Source organism: Panthera onca, chromosome E2, assembly GCF_046562875.1.
Source record: "Panthera onca isolate mPanOnc1 chromosome E2, mPanOnc1 haplotype 2, whole genome shotgun sequence".
NCBI classification, from domain to species: Eukaryota; Metazoa; Chordata; class Mammalia; order Carnivora; family Felidae; genus Panthera; species Panthera onca.
In genome coordinates, this window is record NC_138353.1 from 7,840,570 (window position 1) to 7,854,566 (window position 13,997).

The following is a 13,997-nucleotide window of genomic DNA, read 5'->3' on the forward strand; positions in this document are numbered from 1 at the left end:
GTAAACTCTGCCCCCAACGGGGGGCGCGAACTCATCACCTCGAGATCGAGAGTCGTCTGCCCTACCAACTGAGCCAGCCAGGCGCCCCCCACCCAAGTTCCCCCTTTTTATGAGGACATCAGTCCTATTGGATTAGGACCCACCCTAATATCTCATATTAACGCGATCGTCTGCCAAGACCTTATTTCCAAATACGGTCACGTGCGTAGGTCCTGGGGGTCAAGATTTCATATCTTTTTGGGCCGACATAATTCGACCTGTCAATACTCATCTCAAATCCCAGTTCCTCCTAAAAGTGCTCCCTCATTGGGGCGCCTGGGTGGCGCAGTCGGTTAAGCGTCCGACTTCAGCCAGGTCACGATCTCGCGGTCCGTGAGTTCGAGCCCCGCGTCAGGCTCTGGGCTGATGGCTCGGAGCCTGGAGACTGTTTCCGATTCTGTGTCTCCCTCTCTCTCTGCCCCTCCCCCGTTCATGCTCTGTCTCTCTCTGTCCCAAAAATAAATAAAAAAAAAAAATAATAAAAAAAATAAAAGTGCTCCCTCATTGCCCAACCCTTACTAATCAGTCTGTCTGGCTCTCCAGAGCTCCTCCTCTACATTCATTTCATGCAGACGGGTCTAGTTACTTTTGCCTGTGTTTTTTTTTTTTTTTTTTTTTTTTAATGTTTATTTATTCTTGAGATAGAAACAGAGCGTGAACAGAGGAGGGGCAGAGAGAGAGGGAGACACAGAGTCTGAAACACGCTCCAGGCTCTGAGCTGTCAGCCCAGAGCCCAACACAGGGCTTGAACCCACGAACTGCGAGATCATGACCTCAGCCGAAGTCGGACGCTCAACCAACTGAGCCACCCAGGCACCACAGCATTCTTTTTATGAGGACACCAGTCTTACTGGATTCGGGGCCCACCCTCACCCAGGATGAGCTCATCTTAGCTAACTCCATGTGCAACGACCCTATTTCCACAGAAGTTCACCTTCTTGAGGTCTGGGGCCGAGGACCTCAACATACCCTCCTGTCAGGGGGGCGGTGGGGGGGGGGAGCACAAAACTCAACCTCTAACACACGCTAAGGCAGAACACAAAACACAGAAGGCAGACCGGAGGTGGTGGGGCAAGGGCTTCTCCCTCAGATGGGGTGCCCTGGGAAGATCTCTCTGTGGAGGGGACCCTGGAGTCACAGCCTGAAGGAGAGGAGTAGACAACTGCTCTCTTACAGTGATGAATGTGAATTTCATTGCCGCCGTTGGTGACATTTCCCTTGGCATCTCGGTGGTATTTAATTGGTTGTTGTTGTTGTTTTCCTGCTCATTTCCTGGTCTGAAACTGGCGAGACTAAGAGGGAGTAGTCGCGGAGGCGTGGTTCTCATTAAGAATCTGAGAATTTTTCCGCCGCGTCGAATTCATTCCATCAGCAGCTCTGAGAAGCCCCAACAGCTGCGAGGCTGAGAAGCGGTCAGATCCCTGTTGGCAGGGAGAAGTTGGGGCGCCTCTGATGAGCTCAGGCTGCCAGGCAAGGTCTCAGACCATCCCAGCCAATGCCCCTGCCAGACTTTGTTAGGAATAAACACAGGAGAGGGGCCTCCATCCCAAGTGCACAGCTCAACGAATTCTCACAAAGTGAGCATGCCAGTGAAGCCAGATTAAAAGCAGATTAAAACGCAGACCAGTCCAGGGGCGCCTGGGTGGCTCAGTTGAGTGACTTTGGCTCAGGTCATAATCTCACAGGTTGTGGGTTCAAGCCCCACAGTGGGCTCTATGCTGACAGCTCAGAGCCAGGAGTCTGCTTCAGATTCTGTGTCTCCCTCTCTCTCTGCCCCTCCCCTATTTGCTCTCTCTCTGTCTCCCCAAAGTATATAAACATTAAAATATTTAAATGAATAATTCAAGTTTTATTGGAACATGGCCACATCTCTTCACTTACTGCTGTCTATAGCCCTTTGCTATAATGGCCGTGGCAGAGACCATATATGGCCTAGAAAGCTGACAATATTTACTATCTAGCCCTTAAGAGAAAAAGTTTGTCAACCCCTGCTGGATGGCATTCCATTGTACAAATATAACACTATCTATTTATTCATCCAACTGTGAATGGGTATTTGTGTAGTTTCCAGTTTGGGTTTATTACAATAGGGCTGCTAAGAACATTCTATACAGAGGTTGTTAAACGTTTTCTGTACAGGACCAGATAGTAAATATTTTAGGTTTTCTGAGGCACATATGATCTTCATCACATATTCTTTTGTTTTTTTTTTCTTTACAACTCTCAAAATATAAAGGCATCCTTAGCTCTGGGCCAGGCCACAGACAATTTTTGGCCTCCAGGCTATAGTCTGTCCATCCCTGTTTCCACATGTGGGTTTTGGTGAACATATATACGTACTGTTGCTGGATATGCAACAGTGTGCCCTTTTTATTTATTTTTTAATTTTTTTTTACGTTTATTCATTTTTGAGAGACAAAGACAGAGCATGAGCAAAAGAGGGGCACAGAGGGAAAGGGAGACACAGAATCTGAAACAGGCTCCAGGCTCTGAGCTGTCAGCACAGAGCCCGACGCGGGGCTCGAACCCACGGACTGCGAGATCATGACCTGAGCCGAAGTCGGTCGCTTAACCGACTGAGCCACCCAGGCGCCCCTGCCTTCTCCCTCTAACTGGCAGCAGGGTCCCCAAGAGTGGCTGTTTGGTCGGCCTGAGTTCCATAGGGAGAACGATGGGGATTTGGAGGCGGTGTCCTCAGCGGCCGGGGAGGGTCGTGACCATGATGAGGGAGAAGCAGACCTTTGCCGTTTTTATGCCCCTGGGAGTTGGGGCTGGCCCATCACTGCCGCATACCCCACTTCATTCCGACCACTACAGGCATCAGATAAGTGTCGACAAGGAGCAAGCGGGTCGCTCAGGGGACGACGTTTGGAGATCGTGTTTAGTCTTGCTACGGCCTGAATTTTTGTGTCCCCCTAAAATTTGTCTGTTGAAATCCTTACCCCCAAAGTGAAGGTATTAGGACGTTAGATTTGGCAGGGATTATGTCATGAGGGTGGAGATTTCATGATGGGGATTAGTGCCCTGATAGCGCACCCCCCCCCAGCCCCTCTCACCCCTGTGACCCTGCTTCCTATCTTCAACTCTCCCTCACACACTCAGCTGCTGTCTGACTTCCTTGCTGCGTCTCGAAAATTCTAGGCTTGTTCCCACCTCAGGGCCTTTGTACTTTCTCTTGCCTCCGCCCAAAGGTTCATCTCTGAGATATCGCCATGACTCACTCCTTCATCCTTCCTGGCCTCACTCACATCACAGTGAGGCCTCCACTGGCCAAACCATGAAAATGCGCAACGCCTCGCTTACTTCTCTACCCCTTTCTCGCTTTATTTACTTCTCTCTGGTGCCTAGGACCACCTATTGGCTTATATATATTTCAGGTATTTATTTGACTGCTTTTACCACGCAAGACCCAGGAGTTTGTGTCCGTGTTACGGTCTAGTGTGTCTAGACACTAGGCAGTGTCTAGAACGGTAGCCGGGACTCAGTTGGTGTTGTGAGCTGCCTTTATGAATGAATGCATGCAAAAAATATTTCTCCTGTGCTCCCCAAACAGGTATCGAGGCTGGGTTCTAGAAACGCATGTAGCTCAGATAAGGCTCCTGCCCTGGGAGAGTTCAACGTCTGGTGGGGGTGGGGAGGGGCCTGGAGCCCTAAAGGGAAAGAGAAACTGATATCACAATGCTGCCTGATAAGGACTTCGAGGGAGAAGAGTTCCAAGGTTGGAGGGCCATAGAAAGCCTATAAAAACAAATAGCAGTCTCGTTTTCAGTTCTAAGACAGGGGATGGCAAACCATGGCCCATGGGCCAGCTGTCTGTTTTATTAGATAAAGTTTGGTTGGAACACAGCCGTATGCATTTGTTGATGCGGCTCTCTGTGATTGCTTTTGTGCTACGATAACAGAGTTCAGTGGCTGCAACAGAGACCATATGGTCTATAATGCCAAAAATATTGACTATCTGGCCCTTCCCAGAAAAATTTTCCAGCCTCTGCCCTCCTATTAAAAGCAAACAACGGCCCCTGGGTGGCTCAGTCGGTTAAGCACCTGACTTCGACTCAGGTCATGATCCCGTGGTTTGTGGGTTCAAGGCCTGGGTTGGGCTCTGGGCTGACAGCTCGGAGCCTGGAACCTGCTTCAGATTCTGTGTCTCCTTCTCTCTCTGCCCCTCCCCCACTTATGCTCTGTCTCTCTCTCAAAAATAAATAAACTTTAAAAAAATTTTTTAAAAAAGGCAAACATTTTCTAGGGTGCCTGGGCGGCTCAGTCGGTTAAGCGTCCAACTCTTGATTTCGACTCAGGTCATGATCTCATAGTCGTGAGATCAAGCCCTGCCAGATCGAGCCCCATGTCAGGCTCCTTGCTGGGCATAGAGCCTGCTTAATATTCTCTCTCTCCCTCTCCCTCTGCCCCTCCCCTGCTTGCACTCTCTCACTCTTTCTCTCTCTCTCTCAAAAAACAAAAACAAAAAACAACATATTCTGAACCCTTACTATTTGCTATATATATGTTTCCTCCGCACATGTTTTGTTACTTAAATCTTTACTAAAACCTCTGAGATTTTGAATATCCCATTTTATAGATGAGGACATGGAGGTTCAGAGAGGCAAAATAATTTTCCCAAGGTCACACGGTGAGGTGGGGAGGGGTTTTGCAGGGTTTATGCCTGGTGTTTTTTCCTTAGTAATAGATCTCGAGGAGGTGTCTGTCTGTGACCACGTGCATCTGTCACATTTCACTATTTAGCATTCTCCTCCGGAGATTTATCTGACCGTCCCCTCCGGATGAGTGTTTAAGTTATTCCCCCCGCGGTGCCGTGATTAACCGTGCTGCAGTGAACAAACATCCCTGTGCCTACTTCTCTGAGCTCATGTGTGAGTTTACCTGAAGGCTGAATTCCTAGACTTGAAGTCACTAGGTCAAAGGGCACGTGCAAGGCTGTGACTTGGGCGTGGAACCAAGTTCATGGGGCAGGGGAAGGAGAGACTAGGGAGGGCATTCGAGACAGAGGAAACCTGCGTGGGCAGGGGCATGGGGGTGTAAGGGTTTCCCCGAGTACTTGAGTCTACACGGTCAAGGTGATGCAAAGAAGGGTATGGCCAGCTGTCTCCAGTGCCAGACCAGCCTCTGTCCTGGGGGCACTAGGGAGCCACGGCAGGGCTACTCGCAAAGGAGGGGCAGGGTCAGCTCTGGGCCCCTGGAGGAAATGGACTGGAGCGGGGACACTGGAGGCAAGGAGGCAGGGAGGAGGCCGGGGCCAGGGGCAGAGGGAGGGGATGGAGGCTGAGTCTTGATCGATTAGAATTTCTTTTTTTAAATAAACATTCAAAAAATTAATCAAAGAGAGGTTAAAGAAAGGCAGGAAGGCAGATAAAGGAAAAGCAAGTCAGGGAAAAGGAGAGACACAGAAAGACCGAGGTCCAGAGGTGGGAGACGGAGACCAGAGGCAGGGAGAGGCAAAAAGAGAAAAACCTGAGGGACCAAGTTTGAGGAAGGGGAAGGACAGCTGGGGTTGGAGGTGGGTGGACAGCCTGGGGTCGCCTCACCCAACAATGCAGCCGGGAGAGAAGGTCGAGGGAGCAGCTGTTTGCAGAGAAGTGCTGGGACTGCGGAGGGTGCTGGGTGTCCTGGGATGTCCTGGCCCCAGAGGCTACCTGCAGCTGAAATTTTAGCAGAGATGGCATGGTTCCCCTCCCCCCACCCCAGAGCAGGTGACTGGACGCGGAGAGTCTGGTGGGTGGGTGTGACTGTGCTGTACCCCTGGGTGTGAGAAATACCCAGGAGACAGGTGACCAGCCCCACCTCATTCTCGGAGTGACACCCGGGCCCAGGCCGGGGTGTGAGGGTGCGTGTATGTTGCACGCGGGTGCACATGTGCTATTCACCCAGCAAATAGCACTGCATGTATTTATTTTTAAAGCTTTTTTTTTTTTTACTGTCGAATATAATGTACATCCAGAAAACTACATAACACATAATGTACGAGCAAGCCAAGTGTCTGTCGACGGATGAACAGATAAACAAAATGCGGTGGAGTATTTTTTAATGTTTATTTACTTTTGAGAGACAGAGCATGAGCAGGGGAGGGGCAGAGAGAGAGAGAGGGAGACACAGAATCCGAAGCAGGCTCCAGGCTCCGAGCTGTCAGCACAGAGCCCGAGGCGGGACTCAAACTTGTGAACCGTGAGATCATGACCTGAGTCGGAGTCGGATGCTCAACCCACTGAGCCCCCCAGGCACCGCATCATCCAGTGGAATGTTAATCAGCTTTAAAAAGGAAGGAAAGGGGCGCCTGGGTGGCGCAGTCGGTTGGGCGTCCGACTTCAGCCAGGTCACGATCTCGCGGTCTGTGAGTTTGAGCCCCGCGTCGGGCTCTGGGCTGATGGCTCGGAGCCTGGAGCCTGTTTCCGATTCTGTGTCTCCCTCTCTCTCTGCCCCTCCCCCGTTCATGCTCTGTCTCTCTCTGTCCCAAAAATAAATAAAAACCGTTGAAAAAAAAAAAAAAATTTAAAAAGGAAGGAAATTCTGGGGCGCCTGGGTGGCTCAGTCGGTTAAGTGTCTGACTTATGTCATGATTTCACGGTTCTTGGGTTCGGGCCCCGCATCTGGCTCTGTGCTGAGATGGAGAGCCTGCTTGGGATTCTCGCTCTCTCCCTCTCTCTCTCTCTCTCTCTCTCTCTCCCTCCTCGGCTCTAGCTCAAAATAAATTTTAAAAACTTAAAAAAAAAAAAAAAAAAAGGAAGAAAATTCTGATACCTGCTCTAACACGGATGAACCTTGAGGACATTATGCTGAGTGAAATCAGCCAGGCACCGAGACACAAACACTGCCTGATTCCACTTACATGAGGTACTTAGAGTAGTTAAATTCATACAGTCAGAAAATAAAATATTGGAGGCCAGGTGCTGAGGGGGGCGGGAATGGACAGTTAGTGTCTGATGGGTCTGGAGACGGATGGGGGTGGCGGTCACGAGTGAAAGTATTTAATGTCCCCGCACTGGCCGCGGAAAGGTGGCTGAAATGGTAAATTCTCTGTTGTGTGTTCGCAATTTTGCAAACCATAGATCAGATCCTGTCAATCGCTTATCCTTCCTCTAAGAATAAAATACACAATTGATTTGATTTTTTTTAACTCCATTTTGTTTCTTTTCATTTTTTTTTTTTAATGTGTATTTATTTTTGAGAGAGAGAGAGAGAGAGCATGAGCATGAGCATGAGCAGAGGAGGGGCGGAGAGAGAGGGAGACACAAAATCTTTGCTACGTCAATGGAATCGGATCACGTCTCCTTTCTGTGGCTTCTTTGGCTTGGCCGCGTGTTAAGAGATGCTTCCAAGATGGTGAGCCATCTGGAGGCTATTCCAGTGCCGGGCGGGGTGAATGAATCGGATAAATGTGCCACGGTGGGATTTTGTGTTGTTTTTAGGATCCAAGGGTTTATTGCCACATATGCAAAACATGCCGCCAATGAATTGCGTTCACAGATCAAGGTAAAAACCACTCCACATTTCCGCAACCGTCCATGAAAGCAGTTTTGGTCTAGCGGTGGAAAGGCCCAACCTTGGGGGCGCCTGGAGGGCTCAGTCGGTTAAGCCTCCCACCTCGGCCTAGGTCATGATCTCGCCCCCCAGAGTTCCAGCCCCCCCCCCCAGCGGGGCTCCCCGCCGACAGCTCGGAGCCCCGCTTCGGATTCTGTGTCTCCCCCTCTCTCTGCCCCTCCCCTGCTCGCGCTCTGTCTCTGTCTCTCTCAAAAATAAATAAGCATTAAAAAAAAAAAAGAAAGAAAGAAAGAAAGAAAGAAAGAAAGAAAGAAAGAAAGAAAAGAATATTTGAAATACTTTAAGAACCGTAAAGCTGCTACACGTGATTTTTACACTTGGTCCCTAGAACACTAAGGAACAGGAACGCGCTTTTACTCATCTGCAAAAGCACAGCGCGTCTATCCAGGGAGTCTCCCGGGGACGGACACTGGGGTGGTTTCCGGCGGGGGATCAGGACGCACAGCGTGGCGGAGGGCGCTCGCCGGCCGTGTACCGGGGCGGACGTGCGCACACACTTGGGCACCAGTGCGCCCTGGCCCTGCCGAGGGATCCTGGCAGACCGTTTCCAGAGGGGTTGTCCCGATTTATCCTTGCACACCAGCGCGAGGACCAGCTGCTGCTTCGGCACCCCAGCGCTGCGGACCGGAGACGGGGCTGGGCCCCGGCAGTCGACGGGGGAGGGGACAGCACGCCCACCGCACCCCAACCTCTCCCGCTCCCACCCCGCACCCCCACCAAACCCGCCACCTGCCCCTCGCCCACTGCACCCAAACCCTCTCCCGCCCACCACTCCCCACCGGCCCCTCCACACCGCACCCTAGCCCTCCCCCCCACCACTCGCCCCCCCCCCCGCGTCACCACACCCCACCCGCACTGCACTCCCCCCCTCCCCCCCACCGCACCACCTCTCCCCCACGGCGCCCCAACCCTTTCAAACCCACCATTTGCCCCCTACCTCGCCACACCGCACCCCTACTGCACCCCGCCCCTCCCCCACTGCACTGCCACCCTCTCCCACCCACCGCACCCTGCTCCTGCCCACCCACCGGCCCCTCCCCCACCCCAAAACTCTCCCACTCACCACTGCCTCCCCCCTTCCCTGCACCCCACCAAAACCCCCACCCGCCCCCCCTCTGCGGCCTCCCCAACCAACCCAACTTATACCTCCCCTCCCCCACCACACTCCCACCCTACCCCTAACCGCCTCACCTGCCCCTCCCCCACCGCGCCAACACCGCACCCCGCATCCCACCCCCACCCAACCCTGGAGCTGTCTCCTCTGATTCTGCCTCCTCCTCTGGGCCCAAAGCCAAATCCCTCCAAACCGTTTCCCTGGCATTCTTTCCCACCAGCCTCACACCGACGCCAAACCAGGCCATCAGCGTGGCCCAGCAGGGTGCCAGTGACCTCATCTGGGCTGCCTGGCCCCACTCCCGCTTCTGTCCCTACCAACGCACCCCAGCGTGAGTGGCTCGACCCTGCTAAGCCTCATTTGCCACATCTGTCAATAGGGATTTTTTAAGCCGTGTGCTGCTGATTTCACGTGCTAAAGATTGCCTTCATTTAGACAATACACTATCTTATGTCAGTTGCTTTACCGGGTTCATGGAGCACCGTGAACCCTCTGAAAATATTCGGGGAGCAGTTGCAGCTTTGGGGGCAGCGGCAGTGTGTACATAACACATTTGGGGACACAGTGGAGCTGGCAAAAGCATGGATCCTGGATCTGGACCACCTGGGTTCAAATCCCAGCTCTCTGACTAACCGGCTGTGCCACCTGAGAATAGTTACTTAACCTCTCTGGGCCTCAGTCTCCCCATTTATCCACGGGGGTCAAAACAGTACCTGTCTCACTGAGCTGCTGTGAGACTAAATGACTTGATGCGTGTCAAGCATGGTTGGGACAGCGCCTGGCATGTCGTAAGTGCTCAATAGACGTTAGGTGTTGTTTTATTCGTTTTAATTTTTTAATCTTTTCTGGAAGTTTATTTATTTATTTTGAAAGAGAGAGAGCACGAGCAGGGCAGGGGCCGAGAAGGAGGGAGAGAGACTCCCAAGCAGGCTCTGCCCTGTCAGCGAGGAGCCCCACACGGGGCTTAAACCCACAAACCGTGAGGTCGTGATCTGAGCCTGAATCGAGTCTGCCGCTTCACCAACTGAGCTCCCCCAAGGTGTTGTTTTCTTACTTCGTGGGATCGTTATGAGAATTACTTGAATTAAACAGGAGTATCTAGAATAGCGTGTGGCACTTGGTACAAGCTAAGGGGGACCAGAGTTCGCTGTCCACTAGCAGAGTTTCCACCACATTTCCCATAATGCCCCTGAGCCTATGGGACATTTAGGGAGCCTTCCCAAGGCCACACAAATACACCATCATTCCACCATCTGGCTGCCTGTGGTGGTTTTGGAATACATCCACAAATTCTTTCCTTCGAAGGGTGGAGACTAATTCCCTTTCCCTTGAATGGGAGCCAGACTTGACGGCTTAGACTCGATGGCTTGCTCCTAACAGATAGAACATGGTAGAAATAACGGGGTGTGACTTCTGAGGCTAGGTTACAAAAGACATTGCTCCTGGGGGTGCCTGGGTGGCTCAGTGAAGTGACCCACTTCGGCTCAGGTCCCTTAACCGACTGAGCCACCCAGGCACCCCTATGCTCCTTATTTAATCCTTGGGCCAACTTGTAACGTAAGGACTCTTGTCACTTCGTTTTACGGATGAGGGAGCCATGGCACAGAGAGGTTTACCTAATGTACCTGAGGCCACCCTGCAGGAGCTTAATGATTAATTCATTCAAATGCAGGCAGCCGGACCCACCCCAGCGGTACCCTTAACCACCTGGTTCACACAAAGCCAGTGTTAGTTGTATTTTTTTATTTTTGTATTTACTTGTTTTCAGAGAAGGAGCACGCGAGCAAGCGGGGAAGGGCAGAGAGAGAGAGGGAGAAAGAATCCCAAGCAGGCTCCGCACTGTCAGTGCAGAGCCCGACGCGGGTCTCAAACCCGCGATCCGTGAGGTCGTGACCAGAGCCGAAATCAAGAGTCGGACACTTAACCGACTGAGCCACCCAGGCGCCTCAAGTTTTATCTGTTTCTTAGTTAACTCTGCTCTGCACTCCCACCCGCAGTCTTTTCCTTCCCTGCCAGAGCTCCCATTCTGTCCCGTTTATGTGAATCCCTTCGTTTATAGGTGTTCTTCTACCCTGCACGTTCTTGGAGGGATGTATGAATCTTTAATTTATATCAACAGTATCGGCTGGGTAGTTCTTGCTCTGTTCCTTACTATTTTCACTTGGGTCGGTTCTCGTTGCTTCGTGCACAGCCTAGTCCATTGCTTCCTGTGGCTGCAGAAGCCTCCACGCTGCACACTCCAGGGCACGTCCTCCGTGATGGCCACCAGGTTGCCTTTGACGGTCCCATCGTCAACAACAACACTGTGCTTGGGGCACCTGGGTGGCTCCATCAGGCTTCAGACTTCATCTCAGGTCGTGATCTCACGGTTGGTGGATTCGAGCCCCATGTAGGGGTCTGTGCTGACAGCTCAGAGCCTGGAGCCTGCTTTGGATTCTGTGTTTCCCTCTCTGCCTCTCCCCTGCGGGTCAACATTAAAAAAATTTGTTTAAATAAATAAGAACAAACAACACTGTGACGAACAGCATGCGCCTGGTGGGCGAGTTTGAGAACTTCTTCAGCCTCTCCACCAAGAAGAGTGGAATTGCTGGGCTGTGAAATCCGCAGATGTTTAATTTAACCAAGTTTTGCCAAACTGCGCTTTAACGTGGCTGGATTATCAGAGAAACAAAACCGGTTCTGCTTCCTGATTCTTCCCGCCTCCCTCCGACCCCGGACCTGAGGCTTTGGTGCTTAGAAGCTGTGGCGTTTACAGCCTTTGTTTTCCTACCTTTGTTTTCCACCCCATTCTGACAACTTCTTAGGGCGGACGGCCCCCTGACTCGCTGCGTGCATGGGGCACGGGGATGGGAGAAGAGGGAAGGCCTACAAGCTCGTATCTCCGTTCTCATCTCAAAGTATGGGCTCCGCGGCAGTAGCTACGATTTTAAGTGGCTCCTTCTGGGTAGGGGAGAGCAGCAGGAAGTCATGGGTGAGACTCAGGTCGGGGAGAGGCATTGCACTCGGGTGTGAGCTCCCCCTTGTGGTCTGATGGCCCATTACACCTGGTGTGATTCCCCCGCACCAACCCCCGCTAATCACATCAACTGAAATGGTACCTATTGGACACCATCTTTAGGCTAGACCAGCGATGTCCAATTGAAATGAGTCCCACATGTAATTTCAAAATTTCTGCTGGCCATGTTAAGAAAGCAAAAAGAGGCAGGTGACTTAATTATAATATTTTATTTAACTCATACCCAAGATGTTATCATTTCAACCTGCAACCAATATAGAAATTACTGAAACATTTTGTTTTTTTTCCCCTTTGGTACTAAGCCTTTGACACGTTCTCGGGATAGCACATGTCAATTTGAACACTAAATCTTCTCTAAAAACACTTGATCTCTATTTAGATTTCATGATATTTACTGCTGAGGAAGCAGAGTCACATAGTCAAGTTGTTCCAAACATGTTGAAAGATTTCCCAGTAACTGAACTGAGTATCCATTTTTAAAAATCTAAGTTTAAATCAATTACAATTAAATAAACTTAAAAGTTCAGTTTCGCAGGGGCCTCTCCGTGGCTCAGTTGGTTAAGCCTCCAACTCTCGATTTGGGCTCAGGTCATGATCTCACTGTCATGAGATCGAGCCCCGTGTGGGACTCCAAGCTGAGTGTGGAGACTGCTTAGGATTCTGTCTCTTTCTCTCTCTCTCTCTCTCTCCCCCTCCCCTGCTCTTGTGCTCTCTCTCTCCCTCAAAAACAAAAACAAAAAATCACACCTCATTTCAAGTGCTCAACAGCCACATGTGACCAGTGGCTTGCACACTGGAAAGCACACACATTGGTTCACACCATTTCACCCTTGACATAAGGCAGGTATGTTATGACTCCCAATTTACACGGGAGAAAATTGAAGCCCAGAAAGGGAAACTGACTTTTTTTCATTTTTCTTTCACTCAAAAAATACTTATTGAACATCTATTGTATGCCGGGTTCCTTCCAAGGGGTTAGGGACATAATGGTGGACAAAATACACATAGTTCCTGGCCTCAAGGGGTTTGTTGGATGATACGTGAGAAAGACAAAAAAATATTATCGGTTGTAATTAGCGTAAGGACAGAAACCAACAGGATAATGAGTTAGTGGCAAACTATGGCCCCCCCCCACCCTAATTATTATTACATTTCTACATGGTTGAAAAGAGTCAAAAGAAGAATAATATTTGTGACATGAAGATTCTATGGAATGTGCATTTCGGTGTCCATAAATAAAGTTTTATTGGAACACAGCCCACCCACTCGTTTCCACATGGCAACCTGGCCTTCAAAAAGTGTGCTGATCTGTAAAGTAGGGAACAACAAAGGCTGACGTGCTTTATAGGGGATAATCTGGGAGGACTTCTCAGAGAAGGTAATATGGAAGTGGAGGAGTTAGGAGGCATTTGGGAGGGTTGAATCAATCAAATCAATGCTAAATGTCCTGAGTGCAAATTTTACAACTCTAGATATTCCAAATACCGCCTATGAAAGGAATCAGACAGTATGTGTCTTTTTGTGACTGGCCTATTCCACTTAGCCTAGTGGCCTCAAGGTTCACCCATGGTGTAGCCTGGCAGAATTTCCTTCCTTTTGGAGACTGAATAATATCCCGTTGTAGGTATATCCCACATTTTGTTCACCCATTCATTAGTCAATGGGCACCTTGTTCGCTTCCACAGTTTGGCTTTTGCTAACAATGCTGCTGTGAGCATGGGTGGACCAATATCCCTGAGCTCTGCTTTGAGTCCTTTGGGGTATATACCCAGAAGCGAAATTTCCAGATCTCTCTAGATTCTTTTTTTTTTTTTTTTAATTTTCTGAGGAACCTCCATACTGTTTTCCCTAGCAGTTGCTTACATTCCCACCAACAGTGCACAAGGGTTCCAACGTCTCCAAATGCTTGCCAACACTTGTTATTTTCCGTTTTCCTGATAAGTAGGCATCCTAATAAGTGCGAGGTGGTATCTCATTGTGGTTTTGATTTGCATTTCCCTGTTGCTCAGTGATGTTAAGCATCTTTTCATGCACTTATTAGTCAGTCGCCTAGCTTCTTTGGAGAAATGTCTGTTCAAGCTCCTTGCCCATTTTTCTTTCTTTCTTTCTTTCTTTCTTTCTTTCTTTCTTTCTTTCAGAGAGATAGTGAGTGGGGGAAGGGCAGAGGGGGGGAGAGAGAGAGAATCTTAAGCAGGCTCTACACCCAGCACAGAACCTGACCAGGGCTCGAGCTCCTGTCTGTGAGATGGTGACTTGAACCAAAATCGAGAGTTG